The sequence below is a fragment of the Macrobrachium rosenbergii genome, chromosome 56, assembly GCF_040412425.1.
Source record: "Macrobrachium rosenbergii isolate ZJJX-2024 chromosome 56, ASM4041242v1, whole genome shotgun sequence".
Classification (NCBI taxonomy): domain Eukaryota; kingdom Metazoa; phylum Arthropoda; class Malacostraca; order Decapoda; family Palaemonidae; genus Macrobrachium; species Macrobrachium rosenbergii.
Window position 1 is genome coordinate 42,205,998 of NC_089796.1, and position 16,401 is coordinate 42,222,398.

Consider the following 16,401-nt stretch of genomic DNA (forward strand, 5'->3'; position numbering starts at 1 on the left):
ATCAGAATTATATACAAAAAAAAAAACTCCGTCAAAAAACAATTAATATTTAAGTAATAAAAAATCAACTTCAAAAATCACATAAAAAGGACAAAAGAATGTAACATAAAATGTTTTAAAAAATATGTCAATTTTGAATACAATATTTTTTGGAATTTTGCCCTCTTTATGATCAATGAATTTAGTTTAAATTTTTCAGATATATTCTTATAACAGAGTATTATTGAAAAAAAATTAAAAAAACAATCAATATTTAAAGGAAAAATCAATTTCAAAAATCACCTAAAAATAGGAAAATGAATATAACATATAAAAAGCTAAAATAAAAACTTTTAAATTTGAATACAATATTTTTGGGAATTTTGCCCTCTTTTTGATGACTGATTTTAGTTCAACGTTTTCTGATATATTCTTTTTACGTATTTTTTCAAAATAATTATTATTTAACTTTTTATTAATTTTCTTTTTTTATTTCTTTTGTTTTTATTTATTTTTATTTATTTATTTATTTTTACTTATTTTATCTAATTTTATTTATTTCATTTATTTTTATTGATTTATTTTTATTTTCATATTCTTATTTATTTTTATTTTCATTTATTTAGTTTTATTTATTTTGATTTTTATGTTTTTATTTATTGATTTTTATTTATTTTCTTATTTTCATTTATTTTAAAATTTTTTTGTGGTTTTTATTTATTTTATTAATTTTCATTTTTTTTATTTCAATTTATTTTTGTTAGTTTTATTCATTTTAAAATATTTATCTATTTATTTTTATTTATTTTTATTTTATATATATTTTTGTATTTTAATTTTTATATCTTTATTAATGTATTTTTATTTATTTTTATGTATTTAATTTTATATATTTATTTATTAATTTTCTTATTTTTAATTTTTATTTATCTTATTTAATTTTGTTTTTATATATTCATTATTTTTATATATTTTCTTATTTATTTTATTTTTATTAATTTATTTTTGTCTTATATTTATTTATTTATATATTTCTATTTTTTATTTCATCATTATATATTCTTTATTTCGTTTTATTTTTTTATTTATATTCATTTTTAATAGTTTTTGTTTTTTACTCTTATTTTTTCTTTGTATTTTTTATTTTTTTATTTTATTTATTTATTTATTTTATTTTATTTATACTATTTACATTTATTTATGTATTTTTATTTATTTATTTTCATATTTATTCTTCATTATTTATCATTATTTATTTTTATTTATTTATATTATTTTTAATTTATTTAATTTTATTTATATATTTTCATTTATTTTATGTTTTTCTGTTTATTTACTTAATTTTAATCATTTTTATTTACTTATTTATTATTATTGATCTATTTTTGATTTATATTTATTTTCTATTTGTTTTTGTATATTTATATGTATTGATATTTATTTGTTTTTTTTATATTTTACATTTACTTTTATTTATTTATTTGGTTATTTTTACTTATGCAAATAAATTAAGAAGAATAAATAAAAAAATAAAGTAATTAAAATAAATAAAACAATTAAAAAATAAATAATAATAAATAAAAAACTGCTAATAAAAATATATATACAATAAATAAATAAATAAATAAACAAATAAATAAATGAATAAATATAAATAAATAAAAATGAATAAATAATAATACATAAATAATTATAAATAATTAAAAATAAAGATAAATAAATGAGTAAAATATAATTAATAAATAAAATTAACGAATAGACATGAAAATAGATTAATAAAATAACCAAATAAAAAAATAAATAAATAAATAAAAATTAATGTAAATAAATAAATAAAAATAAATATATAAATACCAGTAATTAATAAATAATTAAAAGTAAATAATAAATAAATAAATATAAATAAAAAATGAATAAAATAAATAGGTAAATAAAATTGAATAAAAAAATAAATGAAATTATATAAATGAAAATAAATAAATAAAAAATAATATAATAAAATAAAAATTAATAAGATAAATAAAATCAATAAAAAAATAAGAATAAAAAAATAATATACAAATAATAATGAAAAAAAATTAACAAATAAAAATATATAAACAAATAAAAACGAAAATCAATGAATTAAAAAATTAATTAATAAGCAAAAATAAATAAATAAATATAAATCAAAATAAATGAATAAGAATAAAAACATAAGAGTAAATAAAAATATAAATAGGATAAATAAAAATAAAGAATAAAAATAAATATAGACAAAGAAATAAAATTTATAAATAAATAAAAATATTCTAATAATAACTAAATAATATTAAATAAAAATAAAAATATAAAATAAATATAGATAAAAATAAATAAATAAAATGAATAAAAATAAATAAGTAAAAGAAAAATACCCCAAAAATAAATAAAGATGAAATAAATAAAAATAGAAATATATTAAGAAAAAAATAATAAAAATATAAAATATAGATAAAAATTAATGAATACAAATAACTAAATAAGAATAACTAAAAAAAATAAAAATAAAAAAATAAATATGATAAATAAAAATAAATTAAATAAATGATGAAAAACAAATTAAAAATTATGAAATAATAAATAAATTAATAAAAAATAAATAAATAAATTAATAAATATAGAAAGAAAAAATGAAAAACTAATAAAAATAAGTAAAAATTAATAGAATATTAATAAAAAATAAATTAATTAATTAATGAATGAAAATAAATCCATGAAAAATAAATAGGGAAATAAATATATAATAATTTAATAAAATATATATAAATAAATAAATAAAATGAAAAAAATAAAGGTAAAATGACAAATAAAAGTAAATATAAAAATAAATAAATAAATAAATAAATAAAACTATATAAAATTAGATAAAAATCTATAAAATTAATAAAAAAAATAATTAAACATAAATAAAAATAAAAATAAAAAAGTAAATAAATATAAGGGGTAAAGTTAAATAAATATAAATAAATAAAAATAAATATAAACAAATAAAAATAAATAAAAATAAGAATGTAAATAAAAAATAAACATAAATATAAGTAAACAAAAATAAAGATAAATATAAAAAAAATATATGAAAATAAATAAAAATAAAGACACAAAAAATTAATAAAAAAATAAAAAATGATAAATAAAAGTAAATCAGTAAAAATTAATAAATAAAAATATAAATAAATTAAAAAATAATAATAAATAAATAAAAAGAAATTAAAATATAAAAAAATAAATACATAAAAAAATGAAGGGAATAGAAACAAAAATCAATAAAAATAAAAAATAAATAGACATAAATAAATAAAAATAAAAATAAAAATATATAAAAATAAAATGAATATAGATAAATAAAAATAAATAAATCAAAATACGTGAAAATAAATAATAAAAAAATAAATAGCAATGAAAATAGAAATATAAATAAATAATTAAAGATAAATAGTAATAAATATAAATAAATGAAAATAATTAAATAAAAATAAATAATAACTAAATAATATTAAATAAAAATAAAAATAAATATAAATAGAAAATAAATAAAAATGAATAAAAATAAAGAAGTAAAAATAAAAACAAAAAATAAATAAAAAAGAATTAGATTTAAATTAAGATAAATAAATAAAATTAAAAATAAATAAATAAAAATAGATAAAGATACGAAGAATGAATAAGAATAACTAAAAATAAAAAAAATAAAAATAGATAAAGATACGAAGAATAAATAAGAATAACTAAAAATAAAAAAATGAAAAATAAACAATGATAAATAAAAAGTAATTAAACAAAAATAAGTAAATAAAAAACAGATAATTGAATAAAAGAAATAAATAAAAATTAGTACACAATAATACATAAATAAATATAAATAATTTAATATAAATGAATACATGAAAAATTAATTTTAAATTTAATAAATAAAATTGATAAAAATAAGTTAAAATGCATAAATAAAAATATCAAAATAAATAAATAAAAATAATTAAAAATAAATAAATAAAAACAAATGTAAATATATAAATAAAAAAATAAAAATAAATATATAATAAATAAATACAAATTAATAAATAATAAATAAGTATAAATAAAAAAAAAATAAATGATAATAAATAAGTAAATAAAATTTAATAGATATGAATAAATAAAAAGTGAAAATATATAAATAAAAATAAATAAATAAAAAAACATAAAATAAAAAATAAATAAGATAAATAAAAAAAAAATAAAAATAAATTAAAATGAAAAAAATACATATAAATATATCAAAATAAATAAATAAAAAATAAATAAATAAAAATAAAATATATAATTTAAAATAAATAAAATTAAATAAAAATATATAAATAAATATAAATGAATAAATAAATGAAAGTAAATAAAATGAAAAATTAAAAAATAAAAAAGCAAATTATTTTTATATGCAAAAGTCATATCATCTTTAATTTTATTTTATTGCATATATAGTTTACGTACTGAATTCGTGAAACTATTTTTTATCATAATAAATATTTTATATTTTTAGATTTAATTCTAATAAATAAAATTCTATTAAAATTAATTATACTAAGTATCAAGAAATAAAATTTAAGATATATCAAATTCTTGGAATGCAATAATAATAATAATAATAATAATAATAATAATAATAATAATAATAATAAAATAATAAAAAATAATAATAAAAAATAAATAAAAAAAATCAAAAAAAAAAAAAACAAAATAAATAAATAAAAAAATAAAAAAATAGTTCAATTTGATTACGATATTCTTCGTAGTTTTGCCCTCTTTTAGATGACTGATTTTAGTTTATCGATTACGGATATATTCTTATAACAAAGTTTTATGAAAAAAATCTCCGTTGAAAAACAATCAGATTAAATCAAAGCCTAAATGGTCATATACCTTTTTTATAAGAAAATACTGTTAAAAAAATTCAAGATTTCAGTCAAAAATCAATTTAAAAAATCATTAAGAAAAGGAAAATAAATGAAGTATGTAAAAAGTTTCAAAAATATTTAAATTTGAATAACACATTTTTTGGGAATTTGCCCTCTTTTTGATGACTGACTTTAGTTTAATGTTTACTGATATATTATTATGATATAATTATATAAATAAATCCGTTAAAAAACAATAAAAATTTGAGTAAAAAATCAACTTCAAAAATCACCTAAAAAAATTCAATGTTTAAGACAAAATTCAGCTTAAAAATCATTTTAATAAAGGAAAATAAATGAAATATGTAAAAGATAAAAAATAATTCAATTTGATAACGATACTTTTGATAGTTTTGCCCTCTTTTTTATGAATGAATTTAGTTTTCCGTTTACGGATATATTCTTATAACGATGCTTTATGAAAAAATCTAAGGTAAAAAACAATCAAGATAAAATTAAACACTAAAAGGTCATATATGTTTTTATATATATAAATGCTGTTATAAACATTCAAGACATCAGTAAAAAATCAACTTAAAAATCATTAAGGAAAGGAAAATCAATGAAATATGTAAAATGTTTCAAAATGATTTCAATTTGATACAATATCTTATTGGAGTTTTGCCCTTTTTTTGATGACTGATTTTAGTTTAAATAAACTGATATAAAATAACAAATTAATAAAAAAAAAATAAAAAAAAAAAATAATCAATATCTAAAAAAAAAAAACTTCAAAAATCACCTAAAAAGGACAAAAGAATATAACATAAAATATTAAAAAATAAAAAAAATTGAATATAATATTTTTGCAAATAAAAATAATCTTTATGATCAATGAATTTAGTTTAACTTTTTTAGATGTATTCTTACAACTGAGTTTTATTTAAAAAAAACGTTAAAAAACAATCAATATTTAATGTAAAAATCAATTTCAAAAATCACCTAAAAATAGGAAAATGAATATAACATTAAAAGCTAAAATATAAACTTTTAAATTTGAATACAATACTTTTGGGGATTTTGCCTTCTTTTTTTGTATTTTCATCAACATTTATTTATTTTATTTATTTTTATTTATTTATTCTTTATTTTTATGTTTTTACTTATTTTTTATTTATTTTCGTTTATTTGATTTGATTCTTATGTTTCCATTTTTTTCATTTTTATTTATTGCTTTTTATTTTCATTTATTTATTCTTATTTATTAATTTTTATTTGTGGTTTTTATTAATTTTATTAATTTTCATTTATTTATTTTAATTAATTTTCTTACTTTTGTTTATTTTATTTATATTTATTTATTTTTTATCTATTCTTATTTTTACATTTTTTGTATTTTAATTCTTATATCTTTATTGGAATATTTTTATTTATTTTTAAGTAGTTTTTTTTATTTATCTATATTTATTTATTTTATTTATCTTATTTATTTTTGTTTTTATTTATTCGTTATTTTTATCTATTTTTTATTTATTTTTATTTTTATTCATCTATTTTTTTCTATATTTGTTTATTGATTTATTTTTATTTTTTACCATTATTTATTTTTATTTAGTTTTATTTATCTTTATTGATTTATTTTATTTATTTTTGATTTTTACTTTTATTTATTTCTATTGATATTTTATTTTCTGGATTTTTTATTTTATTTATTTATTTTTTATTTCTTTTATTATATTTAATTTTATTTGTACATTTATTTATTTATGTATTTTTATTTATTTATTATAATATTTATCTTTTTATTTTTGATCATTTATTATTATTTATTTTTATTGTTTATTTTTATCATTTGAATGTATTTTAAAATTTTTATAAATAAATAAAAAATAAAGTAAATTTATTTCATTTATTTTATTTTTTTTTTTATTTATTTTCATTAATATATTTTCATTTATTTTACTTTTCTCTATTTATTTATATAAATTCAGTTTTATTTACTCTTTATTATTATTTATGTATTTTTTATTTACATTTATTTTTTATTTATTTTGTGTTTATTTATTATGTATTCGTATTTATTTATTTATTTATTTCTATTTATTTTTTACATTAATTTTTATTTAATTATTTGGTTTTTCACATTAATACAAATAAATTAAGAAGAATAAATAAAAAAATAAATAAAAATAAATACAAAAAATGTATATAAATAAAACAATTAAAAATTAAACAACGATCAATAAAAAAATATATTAAAAATATATGAATAATAAATGAATAAATAAATAAAAAAATAATAAAAAAATAAATAAATAAATAATTAATTAAATACAAATAAATAAAAATTAATAAATAATTATTTATAAATAAATATAAATAAAAAAATAAAATTCATAAAAATAAATAAAAACAGAATCATAAAATAACCAAATAAATAAATAGATATATACAGTTAAATAAAATAAATAAATAAAAATTAAGGCATATATAAATAAATCAAAATAAATAGATACATATTACTAAATAATAAATAATTAAAAGTAAATAAAAATAAATAAAAAAATAAATAAAAAAATGAATAACAAAAAAAAAAAAAAAATAAAAATGAATAAAAATAAATAACCCAACAAGAAAATAAATAAATTAATAAATAAATATATATATATAAATAAATAAATATATATAAATATATAAATAAATAAATAAATAAATAAATATATATAAATATAAATATATAAAAATAAATAAAAATAAAAAAAAAAAATAAAATAAATAAAAATTAATTATAATAAATAAGATAAATAAAAATAAAATATCAAAATAAATAAAATAAAAAACAAATATATAAGAATAAATAAAAAATAAATAAATATAGATAGCACAAAAAAATTAAATAAAAATCAATCAATAAAAATAAAAAAATACAAGTAAATAAAATAAATAAAACGAAATAAAAAATAGATAATAATGAAATAAAAAATATATAAAAGAAAAAATGAATAAAAATAAAAAAAATAAAACTAAAAAAATGAAAATAAATAAAAAAATTTAAAATAAAATAAAAATAAATGAAAAAAAAAAAAAAAAAAAAAAAAAAAAAAAATAAATAAAGAAATAAATAAATAAAAATGAATAAAAGTAAGAGTAAATAAAAATATAAATAAGTTAATAAATTAATAAATAAAAAAGACAAATAAATAAATTTATAAAGATAAAATATATACTAATAAAGATATAAAAATTATAATGTAAAAAATATAAAATAAAATTAAATAAATAAAAATAATAAATCAGTATAAATGTAATAAATGAAAATAGGAAATAAAATTAAAATAAATAAATGAATATAAACAAAATAAAAGTAACAAGTAAAAATAAAAAAAAAATAAAAGTAGATAAATGAAAATAAATAAAATAAATATTAATAATAAGCAGAATTAAAGATAAATATAATGAAAAGGTTAATAAATATAAAAATAAATAATAATAAATAAATAATAAAATAAATAAAAAGATAATATAAAGAAAATAACAATATATAAAAATAAACAAAATTAATTAAAAAATAAATGAAGAATAAATAATTAAAGATATAATAAACAATAAATAAAAAATAAAATAAAATGAAAAATAAATAAATAATAAACAAACTGAGTAATAAAAATAAATTATATAAATGAATACATTAATAAATAAAAAAAATAACCAAAAAATTTCGAACACCTGAACGGTGTTAAATAATCAATAAATAACGTTAAAATGCGAAATGAATGAATAAATATTCTTATGAAATAGTTTTTAAAAAAAATTGGGGGCGGGGCGAGAAGATAACAGCCCATCACGGAAGTGCTGGTTCGGGTGTTATGTAATAAAAATTCAACAGGCAGTTGCGCCAATCTCCTTGATCTTCGTAAATCCGATGTTGCATCTGCCTGCGCTGCATAAAAAATAGTCGGAACCATCCACAGGGACGTCGGCTATCTGGAGAGAAAAAGAGGAAATAAATAATCAGGGTTCAACGGTCAACGTCAATTTTGAAATTAAAATGTTTAATGTAGTGTTTGGCAATAAACCAGTTGATGAAAAAATAAATCTTCATTAAAAAATGACTAATTATCTTCAAACGATATTCCCAAAAATTATGGCTGCACCTTAACTAATCTCAAAAAATCGTCACTTTTAAAAATAGTTCGTGCACCACCCCAATTAATTTTGTGGTCTAAATTAAAACTAAAGCTACCAAAAATAAATGTGCATGAAGATCAAAGGCCCTTCTATGTTCCCTTAATCTTAAATCCAGTCCCCTACCACTCTCCCCGTAGTAACAAAATTGCAATCATGGCAGGGAACCTTGTAAACACCGCTGTTTCTCTTGGTGCTGTTATTATTCTTGGTAAAATAATAAATGCCAAGGTGTTTTTATAGGTATAAACAATTTTTATATCCTTTTGGTATTTATTTATATAATCGCCTAAAAAAAAATAAATAAAAATTCAAAGGGTAATGATAAATGTTTCTAGTCATTTATTTCCTTATTAAAATGACCTATATAAAAATCCTTTTAATAAATAAATGGCGTCAGAAATAAAAAATTCAAATATTTTAAATAACCTAAAATAATCTAAGACATGGGAGAGTTCTTCATCTAAAAAATAAAAATAAATAAATAAAAGTGCTCTCAAAAAAAAAGCTAAAATAACATTCCTTTTAACTTGCCGTAGTGGTGGGAAAAATAAATGAATATAAATAAAAATAAAAATAAATTTTCTAAAAACTGAAAATAAAAAAGAGTTACTGTTTAATCCCTAAATGAATTAAGACATCTAATAAAGAAATCTTGCCATCAAATACTTTTTAAACTGTAAATTTTATACAATCGACAACGTTGTTGGCAAATTCAGTAAAAAAATAAAATAAAAAAAATCGCCGTAAAAAATAATAAATATATCGTCTACATATCTCACCCACAGAGCAGGTTTTTCACGAAATTGTGAATCTATTAGCAATAAACAAAATAAAAAAAATAGAAAATAAATACATAAATAAATAAAAAAATAAATTATAAGGAAAAAATAACAAATTACTTAATAAAAAATAAATCAAAAAATGAAAAAAATAAATGAAAAAAATTTTCAAAACTAGAAAAGAATAATAAATATTATTTATTAAAAATCAATCAATCAATCAATCAATCAATCAATTAAAACAGATAAGTATAAAAAATAAATAAATATATATAAAATAATTAAATAGGTAAATAAATAAGAATAAATAAACAAAAATAAATGAAAACAAATGAAAGTAAAACAATAAAAAGAAGTAAATTAAAAAAAAAAATAAATAGAGCTAAATAAATATATAAGTAAAAAACTGAATAAATAAAAATGAGTAAACAATAATAAATATGAAAAATAAAATTGAATAAACTAATGAATATAAATAAATAAAAATAAATAACTAAAAAAGATAATAAATAGGAATGAATAATATACATAAATAAATAAAATAAAATAAAATAAATAGAAATAAGTAATAAATAAAAAAAAATTCTAAAAATAATAAAAAAATCAACGTAAATGAATAAAAAATGATAAATAAGTAACTGAAAATAAATTAAATAAAAATATATGAAAATATAAAAAAAATAATAAAATAAATAAATAAAATAAATTAAGATAAAATTAGTAAAACTAAATAAATATAAAAAATAAAAATAAATAAATATAAATAAACAAAAATAAGTAAAAAATACATATATAAATTTAAAAAAAATAATTAAAAGTAAATATATTAAAATAAATAATAATAAATAAAATAAAGTAAATAATAATAATGAAATAAAAATAAATAATAATGAATAAATATAAATAAAAATAAATAAATACAAAAAAATAATGAGTAAAGGTAGTAGAAAATAAACGAATAAAAATAAAAAATAATAAAAAAATAATATATTAAAATTAAAAAATAAAATAACATAAGAAAAAAAATAAAAAAATAAATAATCTTTAAATAAAATTCAAAATGGCTGAAAAAATGAAAATATATAGAAAGTAATAAATGCAAAATAAATAGATAAAAATAAAAAATACAAATAAATGATTAAGAATGAACAAAATTAAAAAATAAAAATAAATCAATATGAATTAAATAAATAAAAAAAATTGAAAGTAGATGATAAAAAAAATAAATAAATAAAAATACATAAAAAATAGATAATAAATAAATAAATAAAATAAAAAAATAAAAACAAACAAATAATACTTAAACAAGCATAAATAATTAACAATATATAAATATAAGTAAATAAGTAAATAAATAATTAAAAATAATAAATAATATTAATAAAAATAAATGAAAATAGATAAATAAAAATAAATGAAAAATTAATAAAAAATGAAAGTAAATAAACAAAGAAAAATAAATATATAATAACAAATTAAAAAATAATTAAAAATAAATAAATAATAAATTTAAAAAACAAATTAAAAATATATTAACATTGACTAAAAATAAATAAATACATAAAGAAAAATAAATGGAAATGAAGAAATAGAAATAAATAAATAAATAAAAGATAATACAAACTAAAGAAAAATATATAATATATATGAAAATGAATAAACAAAAATAAAAAAATAAAAATCAATAAAAATAAAGGAAAATAAAAATAAAAAATAAAAAAAAAAAAAATAAAAATAAAAATAAAAAAAAAAAATAAATAAATAAAAATGAAAAAAAAATAAATATAAAATAAAAGAATAAATAAAACTAAAAAAAAAATAAATAAAAATAAATAAATAAAAAATATATAAATATATATATATATATATATATAAATATATAAATAAATAAAAAATAAATAAATATATAAATAAATAAATATAAATATATATAAATAAATAAATATAAAATAAATATAATAAATATATTTTGATTATCAAAATAAATTAATACTAATCAAAAGATTTGTACCAAGTCAGTGAGTTTTCCTTTTAAGATTGGTGATGTAAAAAAAATGAAATTACTTGCATTTGTATTCCTAAAATTAAAATTCAGATGAAAGCTCCTCATATGTCAAAATTAATGGAACTGCTAAGGCAGAGTGGTAAAGAGGTTGCTTATGATAAATTTAATGGTGTAAACAGAATTCATGACATTGATGATATAAAGCTACTGATAGGTGCAAAAGGATTGGCATTGTGTGATGAGCATGGAGAGTGGAGTACTAAATCAAAAAGACAGACTGACTTCTTTTTACAGAGTTGATGATAAACTAATATTGATTGGTTCTATTTCTGACTGGATAAAAAATCTTTCCGATGCAGTAGATACATCTTTGATGTCTGATAGGAAGATTTCTAAAGAAATAGAATCTACTAAAAAATGCATTGGCACTATGGAGATTGATTCTGATGGATTTGAAATGAAAATAAACACTTGATGGAATATGTAATTTTGAAAATGCCAGATATAGCAGAGGTTGCGGATTATTCTCAGTTGGGTCATAATTGTAAGATATTCATAAATATGGAAGAAGAGAAAAATCTAAATGAATGTGTTACTAATGAAACTGAGCAAAATAGTGACGGATTTTATTTTATGCAACATTTCCAGAGATTCTGAAAGATGTTATGTTGTACCGATTCCTTGGTTGACTAATATAAAGATCTTCTTGGATCAAAAATGAGAGACTTGCTTTCAAAAAATCTGTAAAGTCTGAAGAAGAAATACATGAACAGTAATGTTCTAAAGCGAGTTGATGAAGTTTTCCAGTCACAAATTGATTTGGGAATCATTGAGAAAGTTGAAGATTTTGAAGAATATAAAAGGAAATTTCAAAAATATTTCTTCATTAGCCACAGTCCTGTAATTAAAGAAGAAAGAGATACTACGAAATAAGAGTTATTTACATGGCGAATCTTGCAGAAAAGAGACCTGATGGTAGTAAAGGCATTAGTCTGAATCAATAAATTCAAAAAAGGCTACAACAAGAATTTTAAAATAAGTGATGCATTGACCATGATGAGGTTTGACATGTTTGTACTTCGATTTGATATTTCAAAAAAAATTTCACAGATTGGCCATTGATGATGAGAATTCCTCAAAATTTCTCTTTTATTGGTTTAAGGATGTTGAATCCAGAGATTTTAAACCAATTGTGTATCGCTCAAAAAAAAATAATATTTGGGATGTCTGTTTCTCCATATCTGTTGCAGTGCAGTCTTTATAATATGCTAATATTGGAGACAGATGGTGATGCTGAAGAAATTCAAGAATTGAAAAAGAATCTACCAAGGCAGTTATGTTGATAATTTTCTGATTGGCTGCGCAGATGAAGATGAAGTTGAAATGGTTCACAGGAAATAGTACAATATTTGAAAAAGCATAAATTTCCATTGCAGCATTATGTTCCTAATTATTCTCAAAATCAAAATGAGATTGACTGTAAAGTTGGCACAGAGACTCCACAAGAGGTTAAAATTCTTGGCATGTGCTGGGACAGATATAATGATGTACTAAAAAAATGTGTAAAATTAAATGTTGAAATAAATACTCCTAAAGATTTTGAGTTCAGTAATGATTATATTTGATTTGAATAATGCTAACTAAATAAATAAATAAACAGATGTAAGATTTTCCTCAGGCAATTGCAGTCGCATTATGCAGTTAAATGGGATACTACTTTCATAAATGCTCAGCTAAATGAATGGAGAAACATAGCTTCAAATTCAATGATGGTGAAAGGCTAGAGATACCAAGATATATGGGTAGCAGAAAGTCTACTTTTGATATAATTGTAATGAAACGATGCGAGTAAAAAAAAAATTGGATGTGTTATTTACTTGCAGGAGAGAAATTCAAATTGGTATCCTTCCCAAAAATAAATAATAAGATTCTGAATAAAAAAATCTGCAAAAAAAACTATGCCTGTAAAACTCACTGCAGTAGAGTATGCATTGCAAAGGGCTTTTGAGCTGTATAAAATGCTCACTTCTTGTATTGTAAAATTGCAGTTAATGACATAATGTTGTTTTCAGATTCTACGATTGCCTTGAGTTGGCTAGCTGATTATGAGAACTTGAGAACAAAAATTCAAAAGAGAAGTGTATAATATGAATAATAAAATCACAAATATTGTCGACCTCTGTAAGTCTATACACTAAATGAAGTTAGCTCACGTAGGATCAAATGAAAATGCTGCAGATTTCAAACTAGATTAGTATCTTTCTCAAAGTTGAGAAACTCTTGTTACTTGACCGGACCCGAGATGTTACGGGAAGATTTAAAAAATTTACTGGAATGGCTTGTAATTCCTAATCCAGGCATGATTAATGATGTGGATATACCCAAGCTGGTTGTAAATAAGGCAAATGTTGAAGATATGTCAGTTGGTACAGTTGTTGATATAATTAAATATTCTTCACTTGACAAAGCGGTTAAAGTACTAATGAAAGTTAAATTTTCATAAACAATATAAGATTAAGAATAAATTCTAAGCCAGCAGTCAATTGCCTTATTAGATGCAAGCTAAAAATATGCAAATAATGATTTGCTAAATAAATGATCAACAGAAATGCTTTCCAGATTTAAATGATTTTTAAACTTCAAAACGGAAAGCAAAAAAGTCTATTCCTGAGCTAGTTAGTAGAATGAATGTATTTTGTGACTGTATTTTGTGACTCTGATGGTATTCTTAGAGTAAAATGTAAGATGGGAAAGATGTCTAAAGGTATGATGTCGAGAACTCCAATACTCATTAGTAATAATAGTGATTTCATTTAGAATACTGATATTGGACACTCACTTGAAGTTTAATCACTCAGGTACTTACTATGTGCTAATAAATTGAAACCGGCATTTTTTCTGCTTAAGAAATTTTCAACAGTTAAGAAGGTTGTGAATGAATGTTACCACTGTAAACGTTTTAATAATAGACCAGTTAAAGTTAATGCTAATGACTATAGAGAATGGAATGTGAATCCCATAAAGAGGTTTTTTTCTGTATGTTTCATTGATTACTTTGGGCCATATTTCAATAAAGGTATGGAAATGAATAAAAATTAAAACCTATGGGGTAATCTTTAAATGTATTTGGTCTAACATGATTAATAAATGAAATAGTGACTTCAGCTGATTCTAAAGGATTTTTATTGGCTTTTCAAAATCATGTTTACAGCTATGGTTTGCCTAACAAAGTATTTTCAGATTCTGGCTCAAATCTTGGTGGTGCATTCACATGGATTGAGGAATGTCTGAAGGCAAGTGAAAATAGGAATTCTTCAATCAGAGGGGTGTCGATGTCACTGAATTTTCACAGTATCCTCGTGGTTCTCTGAATCGTGGTATTGGAGGTATCATAGAGTCCGGAGTTGGTCTGGTAAGAAAGTTAATACAGGGAGCAATCCATAATAATATTCTAGATTTTCTGGAATTTTCTCATAAAATTAAACAATGCATATGTTACGCTAATAAGAAACCCATTTCTGAACTTAAAAATTGAGGGAACAGAATGTGAATGATGATTTTCAAAAAAAAAACCAGAGTTTTTGAAATTTGGATATGATAAACAGGTTATGGAATGTATATATCAAATAAATCAACTTGATGATTATGACTCTTCTGATTTGGGTAAGGACTTTCAAATAAAAATTCATATTAAAGAAAAATTGCGTAATAAAAATATCACAATGAATTTTTATTTGGATTGCAAGATCAGATAAATAATAAATAAATAGAGATAAATATTACCCTAGAGATAAATAAATTAAAATAAAAAAGGTGACATAGTTTTGATAAAAATAAAATGGTTAAGGCTCCCAATTACCCTAAAAAAAATAAATAGAGTTCTTGATGTTATTTATAATTCTCTTGTTGAGGCTGTTAAATAAACAATTGGTCAATAAAAATAAAAAATTGTCTTTAAAAATACATCGTCTGTTATTCTTTTGGTTAAAGGTGATGGGTTAAGTGATTCTCATATTGATCAATCAGATTTAAATCTTGTAAATCAAAAAGTGATTCTAATGTTGTTTCTAATGACAATAAATAAAATAAATTCAACGGGGGCTGCTTTGATTTGTTCTGAATTTTAGAATAAATAAATAGCTCAATCTGGTCTTGTATAAAAATTTAAATTTAAATAAAGATTGAAAAAAAAAAAATTATTAATTTGAATAGTTCAGTATTTATACATTTGGCATACAGAAGTGTCGCTAATTGCCCCTTTGCTTTTAAATAGTAACTACTTTACAGTAGTTATATCTGCCTGCCGCTGATGTTTTTGTGAAGTTTTTTCACACAGTTAAGCAGTCTTCAGCATAACCTCATACCGGAGTGACGAGGAGCAGCTCTCTTTCCCTCTCTCTCGTTATTTAAAATGGATTTAAGGATTTATACACTCACGCTGGATTTATGACTCCGTCCTGGATTTCTACCGTATTTAGTGCTGGATTAATTACTATGGATTTTTCCTCTAACATGGACATAATTACACACTAATTCATCGAGGATGGGATCCGGACGCTGC